The sequence below is a fragment of the Microtus oregoni genome, unplaced genomic scaffold (assembly GCF_018167655.1).
Source record: "Microtus oregoni isolate MIOR12 unplaced genomic scaffold, Mior012 000065F_ref0000479, whole genome shotgun sequence".
Lineage (NCBI taxonomy): Eukaryota > Metazoa > Chordata > Mammalia > Rodentia > Cricetidae > Microtus > Microtus oregoni.
The window spans coordinates 4,522,997-4,544,832 of NW_024543875.1; positions in this window are offsets into that span (position 1 = coordinate 4,522,997).

The window sequence follows — 21,836 nt, forward strand, 5'->3', positions numbered from 1 at the left end:
TTAAGTGCAGTTCCAGGGGGATCAGACATCCTCTTTTGGTCTCCTAGGGCACAAGCTATGAAAACAACACACAGACATACTGTTAGGCAAAAGCTCATAGCTATAAAATATATCTGAAAAAATCCACCAGAAACTGACTGTGGAAGCCCCGTGAAGGCAGTCAACTGGGCCCCTGATGGAGAGTCTGACTTGCAGCAGGAACTGAGTGGGGAAGCCCCATAAAAGCTGCCAGCTGGAGATCCTGACTGAGCTTTCTCCCCATGCTGAGCTTGTCTTGGCTGAGCTTCCAGCTTCGCTTTCCCACCGCAGGCACGGTTTACCATCTAGCTGTTATCAATCGTGGTATGCTTTGCTGTTCCCTTTCTTTACTGTCTTAGACTTGGGGGGCATCCCAAATCCAAGACAAGAGCTCTTGGGGGGCACTTAGATACTGAAAGGAGTGGGGCCCCTTGTTTCATCCTGCCTGGCTAGCTTAACCCCCGAAATAATCACACAGAAATTGTATTAATTAAATCACTGCCTGGCCCATTAGCTCTAGCCTCTTATTGGCTAACTCTCATATCTTGATTAACCCATTTCTATTAAATCTGTGTATCACCACGTGACTGTGGCTTATTGGCACGATGCTAACCTATGTCCATCTCAGGCAGGAGATTTATGGCGTCTCCATGGCTCCTCTCTGATTCTGCTCTCTTCCTCCCAGAATTCAGTTCTGTCTCCCTGCCTACCTAAGTTCTGCCCTATCACCAGGCCCAAAGCAGTTTCTTTATTAACCAATGAACGCAACACAAATATAGAAGGACCTCCTACACCACTTTGAGACAATGATGTTTGTGTCTGAAATGAGGTGCCAACACTACTTCTGCAGTCAGTTTCTCAGCGAGCTCAAGCAGCACATGACAACTTTACACTATATCATTATACTCTAACAATATAAACAATGTTTCACTATACCATTATACTATACCAATATAATCATTACACTATACTATTATACTATACTAATATAATCAACATTTCACTATACAGTTAATCTATACCAATATAATCATTACACTATACCATTACACTATACCAATATAATCAACATTATATGATAGTATCTTCCTCGTCACTCATGCACCAGGATTGCGGCTGCTCTACAGCTCCATGAAACCTGTAATTGTCCATTCTTTTTGTTTGTTGCTCTACAGTGTTGGTCTTCTCATGCCGATACTGACATTTTCTCTGAGGAAATGTTTGTTCATGTTTTATATCTAAGATTCATTGACAATCCATAGTGCAGAAACATTCTCTACATAGCTTCTTCTAGGAGTTCAATAGTCTAGTTCTCCTGTCTAGGTCTGTGGCTCACCTTGAGTAATTTTTATATGATATATGGTAAAGTTTATTTTCTTCTAGACAGCACACAAGTCTTCAATTGGTCTTGGACCAAGTATTGAAGAGACTGTCATTTCTCATTGGTTGGTTTGGGACCACTTCTAAAATCATCTTGGAATTTTCTGAAGGTTTATTCAGGTTCACTGGTCAATATATCTGTCCACGCCCATGCTGTATTGTTTCAGTGACTAGAGCTCTGTAGTAAATTTGGAATAAAGCATGAGAACTTCCCGATTTTTACTAGTCTTAGTTTTTTAAATTAGCAAACATTTCTTTTTCTCCCTGGAAGCTATCAACATCCTTTAGACAGCTTCTGTAATTCAACTCCAAAAGTATTTTTCCAAGTTAGATGCATTTTATTATTCTGTAGTTTTAAAGAAAACCATTTATCCATTTACATTCAGGTTTAGCAGTTCGATATAAGAAAATGGCGGTTGAGACAGTTTAAATGGAGAACATTTAAATTTTATGCATCTCTGAAAACTCATTGCTATGTAAGAAGCGGGGTCCCCTTATCTTTCTGAGATCTAATAATCTAACTCTCAGGTGCCTCACGGTTCTCCTCCCCAGTCACCAAGCTCAATGGCAGCCTGAGGAGGTTGTTGTGACAGTTCATGAAATGGAATCCCCAAAATGCTTGAATGAAAGAAAACTGTCATCTGCAATCAAGTAAAAGCTCTGGGACAACTCCTGAATGGGTCTCACACGAGGGACCCAGATCACACCATGGAATATATCCCACAGAGCACACCCCCATCTCTAGAAATCCTGGGATTGTCTGAGACCTAAGCAAAGCTCTCTCCTCATCAGTGTATATTACAGTCCACCATAGCTGAGAACGGAAACGCCTGAAGTGTCCATCAACAGTTGGATGGATACAGAATGTGCTACATAAATGCCACTGAATGCTATCAGTGTAGCTACGAATAGTCTGCATCCCGCTGGTCCCCTGGACAGGGTTTTCTGTGCCTGCCTCGTCCCCAAGCCCCTTATAAAATAACCACTCTGAGGCTTAATATTAATTATGTTCTCTTTGGCCTATTAGCTCAGGCTTCTTATTAACTAACTCATGCATCTTAACCCACTTCTATTATTATATATTTTACCACAAGACTCGTCGTTTGTTACCTCACATCTTGCTTCTTAGGCAGCTACATGGAGTCTGCCTGCCTCTGTCTTCTTTTTGCCTGCATTCAGTTTAGTTTTCTCCTAGCTCTATTCTGCTGTGCCACAGGCCAATTTATTATTAACCAATTTATTAACCAATGGTCATAAAACATATTCACAGCAAACAGAGGGGAATCCCACAACATCAGTTCACACACACACACACACACACACACACGAACCATGCCATTTGGGACAGTATGAATAAGATCACCACGTTACACGAAATAAACCAGGCTCAGAAAGTCAAGAAGTATGCCACTCCTCGCAGAGTCTGACAAGGTTGACCTCACTGAGGCTGAGGGTGGAATTCTGGGTACCAGAGATTCATATCAAAGAGCAGGGGAGTGGGACATCGTTGATTGGCAGGCATTGAGCTACAGTTAGGAGTAAGTCATCCCCGAGTTCTGCTGTGCAGTATGCTGGTTTCTGTAGAGGATAGGAAGGTACTGTATATATCACTAAGGTAAAAGAAAGGATTGAAAAGCTTTTACCATAAAATACTCAATATTTGAAGAGATAAGTAGGTTTGGCCTGATTACAGTAATACATATTTATATATGTACCAAAACCTTATATAGTAGCATATATGTTTATATATAAAATATACTTATTTTTAAACTGATTGACTAAAATAGATATATTTAAATATTATAAAATATATATGTTTAAATGGTATATATACTATATACATTTAGGTATTATATATATGTTTTAGTCTATCAGTTTAAAAATAAACCAGTTAAAAATAAATTTGAATTAAGCCAGGTATGGTTACACATTTATAATCCTCCGACTTTGGAGGCTGAAGCTAGAGGCCTCTGAGGTCCTGGGGTTCATTATGGGGTTATTAACTTTTGATTTTTATGTTTTTTGTTTTTGCTCTGGAACTTCTGTGTGTAACATAGTCTGTTAGTTACATCTTTCTTTCTGCTCAAATCACCTTTACTCTTTCAGTATAGGCATACATGGTCAGTGCAGGCATGCATGGTCAGTGCAGGCATGCATGGTCAGTGCAGGCATGAACGGTCAGTGCAGGCATGCACGGTCAGTGCAGGCATGCACGGTCAGTGCAGGCATGCGTGGTCAGTGCAGGCATGAACGGTCAGTGCAGGCATGAACGGTCAGTGCAGGCATGCATAGTCAGTGCAGGCATGCATGGTCAGTGCAGGCATGAACGGTCAGTGCAGGCATGCACGGTCAGTGCAGGCATGCACGGTCAGTGCAGGCATGCACGGTCAGTGCAGGCATGCACGGTCAGTGCAGGCATGAACAGTCAGTGCAAGCATGAACAGTCAGTGCAGGCATGCATGGTCAGTGCAGGCATGAACGGTCAGTGCAGGCATGCATGGTCAGTGCAGGCATGAACGGTCAGTGCAGGCATGCACGGTCAGTGCAGGCATGCACGGTCAGTGCAGGCATGCATGGTGTTCAAGAGATGACTAAGTTGTGAGAGGGTTGAGCGAGGCCTTGCTTTATTTTATGGAATTGTGTTGATGGCTACAGGTTCTACCTCTAATCTTTTGACAGTCCGCTACCGTGTGCCTGGACAGAAACTATCCAAGGGTCAGTGCACTTCTTGCTGGCCTTCTTATCTGCAGCCTTTTGGCGTGGTGCTCCAAGCCAACTTGCTGTACCTCAAGTAAGCTCTCATTAACTCAAGGTTGAGGATAGCAGTTCTCAGAATGGTGGGTGTGTAGTCAGGAACCTGGTGAGATACCTGGCTCCTTGAAGTCCATAGGTGGGAGGAGCTACAAGGTCTTACACAATTCCACAGGGTTTATTATGTATGTTACATATATGTTCCTGTTGGCATGTGCATATATAGGTTTATATGTACACATATGTGCGTGTGTATGGTGGCCAGAAGTTGACCCTCACATGGCAAGAGTGATCACAGCATGCTTCCCTCCATACATCAGCTGTTACATATTAATTATAATGTATCCCTAGGGCCTTAGCCTGGCCTTGGGATTAAGAATTTTCCAGCTTCAGTAGAATTGATTTAAACTAAGTGATCAAGGAAAAAGGTGTGGAAAGAGTGTTTGAGAAATAGACATGTGTTTGTATTCAATGTTTTGTTTCTCTCCTTCTGGGGCATTGCTGTGTATAGGTGATTAGAGATATTTAGGGTATGAGAGTACCTATGTGTATGCATGCATGTGTGAGCACACACACACACAGGGGCATGCTCACATATAATATATTCCCAACAAGGGGCTCCCCGTGAAAGGGAACATACAATTCCTATTAGCGATAATGAGAACTGTGTGAGAGTCTCTGTTTCCAGCTCTGGAGGTTTACGCCTTAGGGTCCACATAAATTTGAGCTGCTGACCATTTGAAATGTTCCTTTAAAGGTAATAAGGGCAGAGGGAAGCAGCAACATGTTTTCCGAAATCTGGCCACCCACTGGGATCTGTCTACATAATTCTTTAGCTTTCCATCCTGGAGTCCAAATACAGTGTACAGAAGAGCCGTGATCCCCACAGCTCTCTATCCCCAGAGCTTTTACTGTAACACAGACGGTGATACTGGAAATCTTCTCTGAAATGCTTTGATTAACAATTCTCAAGCTGACCAATAGAGGTAATTCTAGTCTCTGGTTCTGTAATCTGGGCAATATTTGTAGAATAGCAAGTGAAAATGAGAATTCTTGATACAAATGAATAGAGATTTTTTCCACACTCAGCCCAAACATGCACTCACGTGTTGCAGGGTATGTGTGTACTGTGCGAGGAGGTATTGCTGTGGTTGGTGTGGGAAAAAGCTGAGCAGCCAGTAGTTAGGCAGGATTTCCAGGGAGAGAAAAGAGCAGGAGGAGAGATCTAAGCATTCAGGAGAATCCAGGAGATACTGAGAAGAAACAGGAAGCACAAGATGGAAGGAAGATAATGCCACATGATATGTAGATTAAAATAAATGGGTTCATTTAAGTTATAAGAGCTAGTTAGGAACAAGCCTAAGCTAAAGGCCAAGCTTTCATAATAAGAAGTCTCTGCATCATTATTTGGAAGCGGCTGGCTGGACAGGAAAGGACTTGTTACACGTGTGTTCACACATGTACACACTTGCATGCACATGCTGGCAGACACCTATGACGGCATCTAGTTGTAAGAAGATGATGGGTGGATCTGTCCAGTAACTTAATAAAGCACTTTAGGACAGAGACTGGTCGATTAATTGGTTTCCCTTAAACAGCTCTATTGAGATATAACTGGATACAATGGCTCATACTGACTGGCTCTGGACATATTCAAACACTTCGGTGTCATTACCAATGCAGACTTTTCTGTATGTTCCATATCCTGCCTGTGACAGAAACACTTAATATGAGATCAGCCCTGTGAACAAAATTTGAAGTACACAACATTCTTTGTTATCAGCCTCTACGATGCCTTCAAGCACTTAGATTTAAAAATATACATCTCTGGAACGTATTTATTTATTTACTCATTTATTTCTTTATATTGCTGTGAGGCACATTTTATTTTCATCAGTCATATAAATAATTTCCTAGCATCCCAGAGCAGACCAAACAAATGTGGCAGTCTGATTGAAACCAATGGCATCAGCACGGAGTGGCCAGGTCCCCAGCTCAGCTTGTCTAGGGTTGTCCCTGCAGGTGTATGGTGTGGAGCTGTGGGGTATGGAATATCCTCTAGTCTAGGCTTGGGGAAATTTCACTCTGCTTTCCCTGTTTAGTGGTGTCTTTGCTAACAGGATAGTCTCCTGGATCTCCATTTTCTTTATTTTGGCATTAGCAGAGATGATAGATTCCTCAATGTTCTGGCATTTTCTCTACCTGGACTCCCGTTAGCACTACTGCAGCAAGAGACCTGGGATATATGTATCATTATTGGCAGGGTTAAGAAGAAATACCCAATTGAGTTTGCAGCAGGAAATGTGTCTTCTGGTTTGTATCTTCCTGCCTCACTGCTTCCTAGAGGCGGCTCCACCTGGAGAGTTCTCATACAGCCAGAACCAGGCTATTCCCAGGTCCCACGGACTCCCTTGCTTCCTCATCAGCCCACAGACCCAGTCCTTCTTCCTTCCTCATCAGTCGAGAGGAATCATGGAGCAGGTGGCAGGTGCTCTGTAGGTAAGGATGGGTTGATAAGAATAGTGGGTCACTCGCCTGTTCACTGACATCTTCCTTGGTGCCAGGCCCTCTGCCTGCCCTGCTGAGGCCTTATCTCACTCAGTTCCCCCAGGGAGCCCCATGAGATACATGCTGTATTGGATTGTGTCTTCACTATAGATATCAGAAGAGAGCAAGGCCCTTCCTTTCCTTCATCAGAGCACGTGAGTTTCACATGGTTACAGCCGAGATTGGTAGAGTCAGGACTCTCCTAATGTTCTGGGCCTCTTTGGTTGTCAAATCCCACACTCCAGGCTTGTGTGCCTATAGCATTAGAAGATGTCACAAAGCAGTTGGAAGGTCTGAATTCATCTGCTGCCATTGATCTTTGCTGACCCTGGGCTGGGTGACTCTCTCTGAATGGCCCATGTGTTATTTGACATGCCTGAGGTCTGAGTTGTGTTGTTAAGATACTTGATAGTCTTTTCAGCACAAATGAAGCCTGCTGACCAGGCTCAAAAGTCTCAGGGCTGTGTGTCCCAGGAGCCAGTGACAGATTGGTGTGTGAGGTAGAACTTGACCAAGGCAAGTCCACAAGCTGCAACGTTCCTTCAGAGAGCTCTCTGCAAGGAGGGCCTTCAAGTCTGCCCCAGATGATCCTATGTGCTGATAGCCAACCTTAAATACTGTGGAGACGTGGGTCAGCATGCTGCAGGTGTCCTAGAGAGGCATGCACACAGGGTGGTCCCAGCCCAGAGACACAGTGCTTACACATTCCGAATGGGCAGAACCAGCATCTCTGGTTTATCTGCTGGAAATAAATTCTTCCTCATGGCAACATTGTAGGCATGCCTGTGTGGATCAGGCGGCAGATGCCAGAGCACCTATGTGGGCTGTGGCTTTCCCTCACATTGTGAATGAAAGAGTATGTTCATATCAATGTTATAGCTCACATCTGGTCTAGCTTCGTGTTGAGATTTAAGGTGTACTGGAGGCATGGGGAGATGGCGCCACTGCTAAAGCTAAAGTTCTTACTTCACAAGCTTGAAACTTGCTGTGCTTGCAATCAATGCAAGTACCGCAGAGGGTGAGGCAGGAAGATCTTCTAGGCTTTGCTGATTAGCCAGTCTAGTTGTCCTGATGTGTTCCGGGCTGGAGATACACCGTGTCTAAAAAGCAAGGTTAATGACACCCGAGGAACAACACCTGAAATTGTCATTTGGCCTCCACATACTCATGCACACATATTTAGCCCCCCACATACACTCCTCCCCCACCCCTGACAGGGCTTAATTGGATTGGAGATCTGAGAAGAAGTGGGCAGCTGCAGTATGAGCCCAGTTAAAAGGAAGTGATGTTTCAGTGAGCAGTGGCTGGGAGGACTTGGAGAAAGGGAAGCTATGGTCTTCTTGTACTTCAGTGAGTGCACAGCGTGACTTTGTGGGCCTCCGTGTGCTGCTTTAATACCTGTGACTATCTGGTGTTCTGTGAATATGTGCACCTGTCGGCTCGCATGCTCAGGCACCAGCTCATCGGAACCATTGCACAGGCCTGGGTTAGAGACAGGACACTGAATTGTCGCATGCTCATTTCTGAAACTCCTTGTGGGCAGGGCTGGTGCAGTTAGCCCATTGCAGACACACCGTGACATTTGTCAGATAAGTTGGTTATACGAGTTCTGCACAAAATAAGCTATTCAGAAGGAAGCAGGGCTTCTTGGGTAGGAGTCAGGGGCTGAGTGGTCAGACACATATGTCAAGGGGCTCTCAACCCTGGGAAGAGCTGTGGCTACAGGTGATGAGGCCTGAGCTCCAGGGTCCCCTGCTCTACAAGACACCCGGAGCAGCATCTTTACTGCGATGGGTCACTGTCGCTTAAGGTAACCGAGGAGGGGGCATGGAAGACACATCTCTAGGTGTGAACTAAGGTGGCAAGCCTCATCTGAATTGGGGTACCATTCCTTGGGCTGTAATCCAGATGGACCAAAAAAGAGAGGTGGGAGAGAAAACCTGTGGAGTTCCAGCATCACTCTTTCCCTGCTTGTGCTGTCCACAGTGAAAATCTCTCTCCTGTGATGCCTCCTGCACCATGAGGGGCTGAGTTATGCCTTCTGCACCATGAGGGGCTGAGTGATGCCTTCTGCACCATGAAATTGAATATACAGGAGCACTGATTGATGACCAAAAGACAGATGATGGGCTTTGAGCAATGCTGTGGAATAATCCTTCCACACATTGTGAAAGTCCCACTCTAGTGGGAAGACAGAACCTGACTTTCTGCAGCTCCTTGTGACCTCTTCATGATGCTGAGTCTTTCTACTTTTATTTTAGTTTTTCTTATGGTTGTTTTGTAACTTCAAGTTAAAAAAATAAAACAACAACAACAACAAAACCCAACCCCTATGCCTCCTCTATTCTTCCTCCATCAACACAAATGTTCAGTTTGTAAGATGCATACATGAAGATTTCTATCTTGTCTTCCATATCCTGCTTTCTGTCAGCTGCAACTTTACAAGGCTGTTAACATTTACATTATGTCCTACAACCACAAACAAATTTGTTCAGGTGGATTCCCAAAGTTTAAAATGAAAAGGCTGTGTTTACGCACTGTGTAAATAGTGTTCACCAAGGGCCAAGTAGAATATGAGAACCATTTCCTTCTCTGTGGTACAAGAATGTAAGGTGACTCCTGGGCCACTCAAACTAGGGCAACATCAACCGGATTATACAACGATGTCAATTCCCTAAAATCCAGCTAATTTATTTGCTCACGCATACTTAGCAAGTGCCAGCTCCTGAGTGCTGTGAAGATGGTGGGGATATGGGAGTAAGTGGAATTGTTCCAAACCCTCGCCCTGAGAGTTCACAGTTCATTGAGGAAAGACAGGAAGAAACCCAACGAAATGTTCAAGGTGGTGGTGCACATGGTAAAGAAAGGAGAAAACAGGGAAACAGACGGTATCTCAAGATGGCAACACAACCAGAAATGTCTTGTCGAGGAGAGCACTGTTGGCATACAAAAGAGCTCCACAATAGCCTGGAATGGAGTATAACAAAGGCTTATTTATCTGGGGATAAACTCACAGAAAGAGTAGTGATTTACAGTCCTCTGTGAGCGCTGGGAGCTGGAACCAAATCCAGCAGCCAAGAGACCCACACACACTTCTCATCTGCATATACAGTACATGAGACCATGCCCAAAGTGGGCTAAAGGAGTTCCATAGTACCTCCCCCTTTTGTCTAAATAAGAGAGTTCTAAGCCTAATACAAAACTATATACAATAAGAACAAATATCAAGTACTGTCCAGGGCAAAGAAGAGACAAAAACACACATAAAAATTAGAATTACAACCAGCTTGAACATCAAACAAGAAACATATGCTAAATGTTTCAATAGTTATCCTATCCTGAGGAGTCTAAGTCTTATATTAAAAATGACTTAGCTAAGTCATGAAGGAAAATAACTATAACTGTCTAGTCTTCAACCCCATCAAAGATCTGGGAAGGGAAGTAATATTACTTGAGTAAACAGGAAGTACAATCAACCAACTTTCAAAAGGTACAAGAAATGACAGAGACAACTAGCTATGTGTGCAATCACCCAAAGTCTCATTTGCAATGTTGAGACAACCAGCTTTGGCTAAGGCCTAGAGTAACTGCCAGACCATTTTCAGAGACAGGAAAATTTTAAAAACCATCTTACCCTGTCTTGGCAAGGTTTGGCAGCTTTTTTTTTGCTTTTATCCTACTTGTCCAGTCTAGACACCATGCATTTTGTCACTAGTCAAGGCAAGGGCAGTTTTTTGCCCAGAGGTTAGTTTTGCCAAGAAGAAAATAAGCTCCAAGTGAAGTGTCTTCAGTGCCCAACATTCTCTTGGGAGTAGATTGGTGCTGCCAGGAGCAATCATATATCAATCTGTTGATTTCATTGGTTAAGCAATAAAGAAACTGCTTGGCCCTGTGGGTGGAGTAAACAGAACAAAATGCTGGGAGGAAGAGGAAGTGGGGTTAGTCTCGACAGCTCTCCTCTCTGGAGCAGATGCCTGAGAGAGATGCCATACCCTGCTCCCGGGATGAAGCTCCGACCCAGGATGGACATAGGCTAGAATCTTCCTGGTAAGCGCACCTAGGGGTGCTACACACAGATGGTTAGAAATGGGCTAAATTAATGTGTAAGAATTAGCCTAGAAGAGAATGGGCCAAGCAGTGTTTAAATGAATACAGTATGTGTGTTGTTATTTCGGGGCATAAGCTAGCCGAGCAGGCGGCTGGGGTGCTGGGAATGCAGCCCCTCCGCTCTTACTACTACAGATTGGTGCCCAGACGTGTGGACAACTGAACCCACTGAAAGCCTGAGAAAGCTTGGGAAAGAGTAAAGCGTGTTTTCTTGATAGTGACAATTTCTTGGGTCTACTCTGCTTGCTAGAGGCAAGCAAGCGCCTCATCTAAGAGAGGCTTCCTGACTCAGCTTTAGCTGCAAAACCCTGCAGCTCATTAAGAGGTCCTGCCACGAAACACTTAAACAGTGTTGACGAAAAGCTGAACGCATGCTTTTCGGTTTTCAGCCGTAGCAGGAAAAAAGCTGCGCCGTTTAAAAATGCCAGCTTTCTGGGCTGTCCTGCCAGGGCAAACTCTGACTCTTTTACACAGGCAGTTCGTGCGGTTTGCAAGCACAGGCTGCTTAAGCTCGCCTGCTGACAGGGACATTGAAACACTTTAGGCTTGTGGCACTGAATACGGCTCTGGCCGGTACCTCAGCCACAAGGCTGGAATGACAGAAAGCTAAGGAATGGGCTATGTCTAGCCGGCAAAGCCACTCCTTTAATCCTACTGATATTGCTTGGTAAATTAAAGACTCATGTGGTCAGAAAAAGAGAGATATACAGTAAAGAGAGATTCAAAGACAAAGAAAATTTCTAAATGGTTTACTGTGTGTTAAAAATATGTGCAAGCTAAAAGTTGAAGTTCTTAAAGTAAGAAAAAAAAAGGAAGAGAGTTGTTGTGTGTGGTACACACCTTTAATCCCAACACTTGGTAGGCAGAGGGAGATAGACCTCTGTGACTTCAGGGTGTGGTAGCACATGCCTTTAATCCCAGTGCCTGGGAGGCAGAGACAGGCAGATCTCTGAGAGTTCAAGGACAGCCTGGTCTACAGAGTTACTTCAGGTCAAAGATATAGAGAACCTATCTCAAAAAGCAAAAAGTTAAAAGTAAAAATAAACAAAATAGAGGTTAAAATAAAACGAACAAAGATGGAAAATACACAGAGAATCTTGATACTGTATGCTATTATGCTCTCTTTGAATTGTTTGAAAGCTGAGGAAGGAGCAACAGCTGCTAAAAGATATTTATTTATAAATGCTGCTGAACTAATCCAACATAGATATTTTGATGCCTTGACTTTGAAATTTGGATCTAAGGACATGATGCTTTGGAAAGGAGTTTCTTATTTTGTTTTCACAGAGGATGAGATGCTGTTCATTTCTTCTATTCTGATTTGGTATGATGGACCACACCCTCCTGAAGGGTTGCAGTGAACATCTTCAGAAAATTTGCTTCGCTCAACTGCCAACTGAGATGAAACTAGCACACAGGTTATACCATGAAAGACCTAATTAATGACGCCCCCATTCAGCAGGAAGCAGTTTGGAGAGAAAAAACTGCGCCCATGTTCCCAAATATGGTTTATAAACGTCCTTTTACATTTAAAGGGGGATATGATATAGATATGAATAATTTACATTAGTATAGATTTTGCTTTATTGATAGAGATTTAAAGTCAATTTTGTTATATATATTAGTGTTTCTGATTTTGATTAAGGTATTGTGATTGTGTAGTTCATTTAAATATGTACTGTATAATTAAGAAATATAGGCTGTTAATGGTTAATCATCGATAATAGTAAAGCTTGTAGTCATGTTAGATTTTCTAGATATATAGAGATATATTTTAGATAGACATTCTTCATGTCTTTCAAAGATTACAGAATAGGACATTTAATGTTTTAATAACTGAGGACTTTTCATGACAATGAGACACTCTGCTCCTGGCAGCACCAATGTACTTCAAGAGGAAGATGGGCATCGAAGAGGCACCTTATGGAGTTTGATAGCCATTTGGGCAAGAAACTGCTCTTGCCTGGACTATTGCATAAACTGGACACAGAGAACCCGCAGAGAGAGTACTACTGAACTTGCCTAAGATGAGATGATCTTTCGGGGTTCCTGATTCATGTTGAAAGAGTCTGCGAGACATTCTGCAGGACACAACAGATAGTGACTGAACTGACTTTGAATTTTCCTGCTTTATGGAAATGTCTGCTGGATACCATGGGCCTGAAGGCTGAAGATGGATGCCCCAACGGTACAAAAGAACTTTGGATGACTGTCCAGGCAGCAAGATGTCTCTGTCATTTCTAGAGTTTGAAAGTTGCTTATTTCTTGTTTGCTTAGGTAATATTTTATCTTTCTGGAGTCTTTGGAGTTGAAGAATAGTTAGTTATAGTTATAGTTTTCCTTAGTTATGATACAGATAAAATAGATATAAATATTGTAATTTTTACTTGATAACTGTTTTGTTATATGTAATTTTGCTATGTTAAAGTTAAAGCCTTCTTTTTTGTTTAAACAGAAAAAGGGGAAGTGATGTGGGAGTGTCATATATCAATCTGTTGATTTCATTGGTTAAGCAATAAAGAAACTGCTTGGCCCTGTGGGTGGAGTAAACAGAACAAAATGCTGGGAGGAAGAGGAAGTGGGGTCAGTCTCGACAGCTCTCCTTTCTGGAGCAGACGCCTGAGAGAGACGCCATGCCCTGCTCCCGGGATGAAGCTCTGACCCAGGATGGACATAGGCTAGAATCTTCCTGGTAAGTGCACCTTGGGGTGCTACACACAGATGGTTAGAAATGGGCTAAATTAATATGTGAGAATTAGCCTAGAAGAGAATGGGCCAAGCAGTGTTTAAATGAATACAGTTTGTGTGTTGTTATTTCGGGGCATAAGCTAGCCAAGCAGGCGGCTGGGGTGCTGGGAATGTAGCCCCGCCGCCCTTACTACTACAGTCAACAGAATCCAAAGTTATTTAAGTACTAGATTTTACAGTTCTTTGAAGTGTTTCAGGATTATCTAAGTGAAATATAACTTGTGTCTAGAAAACCCGACTAACATGACTACAAGTTTGACTATTATAAATGAATATCTATTAATGTGTAATTTTAAATTATACATTACATTAGAAAATGAGCTGCAAAACACAATACCTTGAACAAGAGCAAAAATACATATACACAGTGTAACAAATTCGACCTCAAATTTGTATCAATAGATCCAAGATTCATACCAATGTAAAGTATTCATTTCTATATCATATCTACCTTATTTCCATTAACTATTTATAACTAACCCCTTTAAAATAAAAATAAACATTTATAAACAATTATTTTGGGAGTGGGGCATAGTTTTCTCCAAACTGCTCCCTGCTGTTTGTTGGGGGAAGTACTTTTAGGGTTCATAGGGACCTTTTGAGGGTCTTGTTCCATTAAATCACATTAGCCTGGCAGGAATTCACAAGTTTTCTCATTTTCTGTAGAAACAATAATAGAACCTCTTTTCCAAAGCAACATATCCTTAGATCCAAATTTTGAAGATAAGATATCTTTATGTTTATTTAACTTAGCAGCCCCCAGAATCAAATGTCTCTTTGTAGTAAATAAATTAAAAGAAAACACAATAATATACATAGTCTAGAGTCTCTGTGTATATTCCATCTTATGTAACTTATTTTTCTTAACTTATTCTATGACTGTCATTACTCTTTGATATTACTGTTACTGTTTCTTTAAAGACTTTGTTTTATTTTTTAAACTATTTTTTTCTGTCTATACGTTTTTCTTTTCTCTTCCAAGTCTACGTACATTTTTTAAACATACTGTGACCCATTAAGAGGTTTATTTTTGTCTGAATATGTCTTTATTGCTTACCTGTAATTGTTTTCTGACCAGGAGCACCTTTTCTTTTAAATGCTAAGCAGGCATGGCTAGGATCAACTCTGGCACTGCCTGTTTGCTCCGCCCAGTCCAACAAGACAGAGGTATGTTCACAGCCTCTGTGAGCCATGCTCACTGCCCCAGCTCAAGGGACACAGTTGGTCTATGTCACCATTAAACAATTTTGTAACATGCTACTCACAAACCCCAAATGCCTCATATCAGGACCTCCTGAAAGAACCAGAGTCATTTGTATGAACCAGCAAGCCTTACCAGGAAGCTGTTTATTAAAGAGGCATGTAGTTTTTGCTGCTAATGCTGAGTCAGGAAGCCTTCTCTTAAAGGAATCATTCCTATGCTTGCCTCTAGCAAGCAGAGCCTATCTGGATAAAAAATGCAACTACCAAGAATCTGTGCTTGGCTCCCATTTTTGGGAAGCCCTCTTTTTTTCTTAAGCTTTTTTTTTTTTTTTGGTCTTTTGGAATCCATGCCCCAGACAGTAGGCACCAAATTGTTAGCATACTAAAGAGTTCCACAATAGGCCAGAATAGAGTTTATTTGTCTAGAGATAAACTCACAGAAAGAATAGTGATCCACAGTCCTCTGTGGCACTGGGAACTGGAATCAAATCCAGCAGCCAAGAGACCCACGCATGCTTTTTGTCTGCATTTATAGTACATGAGACCATGCCCAAAGTAGGCTGGTATCTTAAAGGCTATTGGCTTAAGTTCCCACAAAAGAGAAAAGAAGAATAAACATCACAGTGTAGGGGAGAACCCCAGCCTAGGTGGTGGGAGAGGGAACTTTGCAGAAAAAATAAAGTGTCTTTTCTATTTCTATGATAGACTATCTTGACAAAAGGCAAACTGGGGAGGAGGGCTCATTTCTGTGTGTAGTTTCAGAGACTCAGAGTCCATCCTAGTAGGGAAGCACAGCTACAGGCAAGGCAGAAAGGAATTGGTTGATCACCTTTCACCCAGATTCAGGAAAACAGTGAGTTGGAACAAGAAGTGGGGTCAGGTTCTCACAGCTCATAGCCCACTCCCAAAGACATCCTTGCTCCTGCATGACTCCACCTCCTAGAGGTTCCCTAACCTTCCCAAACAGTGCCTCCAGCTAGGGAGCAAGTGTTTGAGCACATGAGCCAATGGGGAATGCTTCCTATTCAAAGCACAACAGGAAATTAGTGGATGTTGAGGAGGATGTCAGGCCTGGTGGACAAGACACTGCTCACATCCTTCTGACTCAGCCCCCAAGTGCTATATTTACAAAGCATTGAGAATGCAATAATAAGTCTACTTACATCTATTTTTCCTTCCCAACTCGTTAAAAAGAAAATTTTCATGCCATTAAACGCATCAAAGTATTAGACTGGGATTCTCACAGAACATTTATAGTGTTTTGATAACTGGAGGTCATTAGAAATCAGTTTAGGGAAAGGGTGTCACTTCTGTTAATAAAAAGTTTTACACATAAGCGTGGTGGTTTAATCGACCTTTCCCTGTTCTGATCACTGTTCAAGCCCACCAGAAACACTAGCAGACGGTCTCTACAGCTATTTACTTTGTAAAAGGAAGTTATTGCTGTCTAAAAATATGCAAAATACTTTAGAGGGTAATTGCAAGACATTCAGGATTCGAGAAATTTACTTGCATGACTTTTAATGGCAAAATATACTATCTTCCACTGGGTGCAAGTGTATTGTGTTAGTGGTGTTAATTGTTCAAACAGCCCTAAATGACTTTAAAAAACCTGGCAAACACTTGTCTAATACCTCTCAGCAGATGGACAAATTTCTAATTAAATCTAAATTTATTCCTTTTGTCCCACTTCCTATAAGAAGAGAAACTTAGTGCACTTTGACTTTGGGGTGAACCTGCCACTCACAGTGGTTTGTTTCCTGTTGAAGCATCCACTTAAGGAATATTGCAAAATTCCTAATCAGATTGGAGATTAAACTCATTGGGAACTTTTGTTTCATATCTTACACTCACAAAATTTACTCATTTTATTTGTACATTTTTATTTTTCATCTCTGGAATCAAAAACCTGACAGAATAAATCAAGGAGGAAAAGGTGTCTCTTGTGGAGTATTTGTTTGCACTCTGAGGATGTGGCTTTGCCAAGGTGTCTTCTAATTGGTTTAATAAAGAGTTGAATGGTCAGTAGCTGGGTAGGAAGACGTTAGGCGGGAGTTCTGGGGGCAGAGAGGATTTTGGGAAGAAGAAAGTCAGAGTCGCCAGCCAGCTCCATGTCTCCTTCAGCAGCAACATGGCATCTCCTTGACTCTGCCTACTCTCACCTTCTCTATCTGCTTGGAATTCCCACCTTGCTCTATTCTGCTAAACTACTGGCCGAAGCAACTTTATTCATTAACCAATAAAAGCAACACATAAACAGAAGGACTTCCCACATTAATCTCAAACCAGGAGCTGGCCAGGCTTTAACTTTTAAGGCTTATACCTGGTGCCTAAATCTATGTCCAAAGGTTCTACAACCTCAGAAAACAGCACAACCCATCAGGTCACTTATGTTTGAATGCATGAGTCAGTGGGAGGCATTTCCATCCAGACCACAATTAGCTGCTTCTTTAAATATTTTTTTTATTTCAAAATCTTGTCAGTAACAAAATTTATTGACCTAATGTCCTTACTGTTTATGTGGGTTATTATTTTTTATTTTAAACTGTATTTGTTTACTTGTGTGTGTATTTGTGTGTGGGTGTGTGCATGTGTATGTGTGTGTGTGTCTGTGCTTATGGGAGCCAGAACATCCCATGAGAGTCAGTTCTCCCCTTTTGCAGTATGGGCTCGACGCTTTGAACTCAGGTGCCAGGCTTGGTGGCGAGTATCTTTCCCCACTGAACCATTTCACTGGCCCTGGACCACTCTTCATTACATCCTTGTCCTTCCTTCTGAGTTGACTTTATTTCTTGCTGCAGGCAGGGACAGGCTTGTGTCATGTGAGTTTTTCTCGTTTTGAGAGTGTCATTGTTGCACTCTTGCTGTTGGCTCATTGTTTGTCTAGAATCTGAGCTGTAGCTAATATGCATGTCTCCCCATCACATGGGGACAGGATCAAAACCCACTGCCATCCTGATCATTTCTCCTTTCTAGATAATTTCAGTTCTCTCATTGGTACCTTTAAAGATTCTGTGTTTATTCTTCCTGCCATTTATTCCTCCCCCATGAGTTAAGGTTTGTATTTGTTGTTACCATAGCATCAAGGCTTTCCATCAGAGGAACATCAATCTTAAATCTTGACAAATTGTTCCTATTCCTTTAAATAATGGCTTTTCTTTTGCTGTGTCTATCTTTTGAAAGTGTGAGACTCTCAATGTACTGTTCACATCTCTTAGTTTTTGTTTTTTATCTTTTTTTCTAATTCCTGCACGCCCTTGGTAAATTTCTCAAGGGCTGCCTCCAGCTCACTAATGCCTCCGTCATCTGTTTCAGTTGTGTGTACTTTATCCACAGGATTTCCATTTTAGCAACTATTTTTCCTTTCATATATATCTGACTTATCTCTTCTTATTTTTGTGTGCATGTTTGAACTTACTCGCTTTTAAAATGAACTTCTTGCTCATCCTGGGAGACTGACTGCGTTCCTGGCTCTAGTCCTCCTCTTTCCTCTCCCTTCAGTCACTCTCTCTGAGGACGTGGAGGCTTCTTCCCTATCCCATCATTCTGGCTTGGCGTTGTGGCTTTATTGGGTCACATGGAAGCAATTGAGAGCCAAGAGGTTATAGAGTTTCAGGAGCCAATGTGGACACGGACGAAAATCATCAGAGTCAGCTTGTCCAGATTCATGAGCAACGGAAGCTTACCGCACGTAGGCTGTGCATGTTTCCGTTGTTGCTAGAAAGCAGCATCATGCAACCAGTGATTCATTAGGCTCTATTTTTGGTTGGCATCTCTCTCTTTAACTTTTTGAATCTTATGTATCTATCTCTCTCCCTCCCTCTCTCTCTGTCTCTCTGACTTTTATATGTGTGTGTCTCTCTTTAAAACTATTTAATTTTTTCATTGCTATCTGTTCTTTAATGAAGGTATAATTAGCTTCTTCAAGTTCTCACTGCCTTGACTTACACACAATAACGGACTGTAACCTAGTCAACTACACCCTCTCTTTTTTAGGCTGCCCTCTGGGGTGTTTTGTCATAACACCAAGCAATAAAACCAAGAAAGCTTCTTTTGAGAGATTTTTTCCGCTTCTGGACTATGGTCCCCAGCCAGGCCATATACAGGAACATCTGTTTCTTCTCATTTGGACATTGTAGATCTAGCCTCCGAGCCAGGAAGAGATCTGGCCTACTTCCGGCCAGGTACTTTCTCTGCGTCCTCTCGCCATGGCCGACATGAAGGACATAAGTGAGTTTTATCAGTCGCTGTTAGTGCTCAGTGGAACCCTATCCTAGTTCTCAAAGTAGGGTGGCTTCCACCGCATTCCACACACTCTGGAGCCACTTCAGGCACCTGAGAAGGGAACTACCTCCTGGTAAGTAGGAAGGAAATCTCAGAAGAATTCAAAATACATTGAACTAAGTGAACAAGAAAATACAACACACAGACTATGTCAAACACAGTAAATCATGCTGAGAGAGAGAGAGAGATTTACAACACCAAATTCATATACAAGAAAAGCAGAAAAGTATCAAATCAATTCTCAAAGCCCTCATCTCAGGAACCTGGAAAACAGTGAAATAAATCCAAAGCAAGCAAGAAAGAGGGAAATAGGTCTAAGAGCAGAAATATATAATGTGGAAACCAGAAAAACAGTAGAGAAAAAGAATGAAATAAAAACCAGTTTTCTTTGAATAGATCAATCAAATTGATAAAAAGAGAAAAAATATTGACATCAAGAATAAGATGGGGTCCTACAAAGCTCACGGGAGTGCAAAGGATGGGCGAAGATGTCCACAAGCAAGTCTACAATTATAAATGTAGCAACTATTAGAAAACACAAATTATCACAACATACCGACATGTGATGCATGTGATCCCTGTGGCTACTATGGAAAATTGATTCCTAGTTTAACTTTTTCTGCATCAAGTATCTAATATCAGATGGCTTCTCGGGATTTTTTTTTATCATAATTTCAAAGAAAAAATAGCGCCACTTCTCTCTAATCTACCTTAGGAAATAGAAGAGGGGCTTTGTGAAGACAGTATTACACTGATGCCCACACTCTACATAAAAATCACATCAGAGCAGCATCCTTTGTGAAAGTAGATGTTAGAAGCGTTAAGTAGAATCCAGCCCCATGAGAATTATGCCCATGATCAAGTTCCATGTCTATGAGGCTGACTCGGTGTTCAAAAATCAATTAATGTAATTTGCCACTTGAACAAACTAGAAAAGAAGAACATACTCATAGCAATCAATGCAGAAGCAGCTTTGACAAAATCCAACACCCACTGATGAGAGAGAGAAAAAAAACACATCTCAGAGAAAGAAGAGCAAATAGCAACTCCTCAGCCTGCAAAAGGTGCCTTTAAGGAACCAGGAGCCAATGTTATGCTTAATAGTAAAGGAATGGATGCCTTCTTGCCAAGCTTGAGGCAAGGTAAGAATGTCTCCCCATTTTCAGATTATACAATCAAATCATATTGAAGCTATAAAAAAATTCTAGAAGTGATAAATGGGTTAGCTAGGTGGTACTATCCAAGATGAACATACAAAATCAGCTATATTTCTTTTTAAAGCGTTGTAAATAGGACACAATTTTAACCTATCCAAGACGAACATACAAAATCAGCTATATTTCTTTTTAAAGCATTGTAAATAGGACACAATTTTAACCATGCATCCAAATGTAGTACTTAAAACAGAAATATAAAAATATATATTTGTATTTATGTGAAATTCTGTGAAAGAATCAAATAATATATAAACCAAGGTACCATGCACCCCCCGTCTGCGCTCTATGCACTAGAACCCAGTTCGCGAGCTTCGGGCAAGGGGCTGGAGGTTGAGGAAACATACACAGAGACAGACTGACACACAGACCTTCAAACACTGGTACCAAAAAGCCCCCCTTTAATAGCATCTCAGAGGCCTAAGTACCCTGCAGTCAATGGCCAACAGGTGAAAATCCCATCCTCTGATCCTCTAGGCAAAGCACAGCTTTTAGTCACTTCAATTAGAAGGCGCTAGACAGGGAAGAGCAGCTGAAAGCCAGGACTCAATTAGTCCCAACAGAAGGAAAATACCACATTTGCGAACCAAAACATTTTACATTGTAAAAATGCCTCCCCACCCATGTATATTATAATTTAACAAAACTCCTTACAAAACCCCCAGAAGAATTTTTGTGAATATTTATTACATTGTTGTGACATTAGCATTGAACTGCAAAGAAACTATAAGATTGATTTATTTATTTGAGGAGAAAAATAAAATTGGAAGGATCAGTCCACCCAATCACAAAACTGCTGTAACTACAGTAATTAAGGCTTCATGACATTAGCAGAGGGGAGGAAGCATAGATCAGGGAACAGAACAGACAATCTAGAAACAGACACCACACAAACACAAACAGTTGATTTTTTTTTTTAAAAGACACAAAAGCAATTCAATGAAGGAAAGACAAATATGTCAAAAAGGGGCCTTTCACCTAAAGATCAAAACTTACAAAAAAAGTTATGCATGCGAAACAGAGTATTTGAATATAAAATTCTGAAAGTCTTAGAAAAAAATCGTGAAGTTATTTGCACTTTTAGAGCCATCCAATAAGTTCTTAGATACTAAACCAGCAGTGCACGTCATAAAAGAAAACTGGATGAACTTTATAAAGAAATGAAAAGCTGCTTCTGTGATAGATTGTATCAAGAAAACGGAAAATCAATTTGGGGTTTGAGAGATTTACAAACCACATACGGAAGGGACTAGTAGATAGAATACATAAAGAACGTTCAAAGCCTAACTGTAAAGAATCCAATTGAAAAGAAGATAAAAGAGAGACGTTCACCTAAGAGGGACATACAGGTAGCAAATAAAATAAAAATATATCTGCAACATCAGTAGTCACAACACCAATAAAGATTAACCCCTATGAGTTGTTGTAAATCCACGGGAATGGTTAAAGCAAAACCAGATGGCAGCATGGAATACCGAAGGACACGGATAAACTGGATCGCTCAGACTGGCTGGCAGAAACGAGAACTGGTACAGGAACTTCAAAGAGGAGCCTGAGAGTTTCTTTAAAAAATAATCCTGTGTC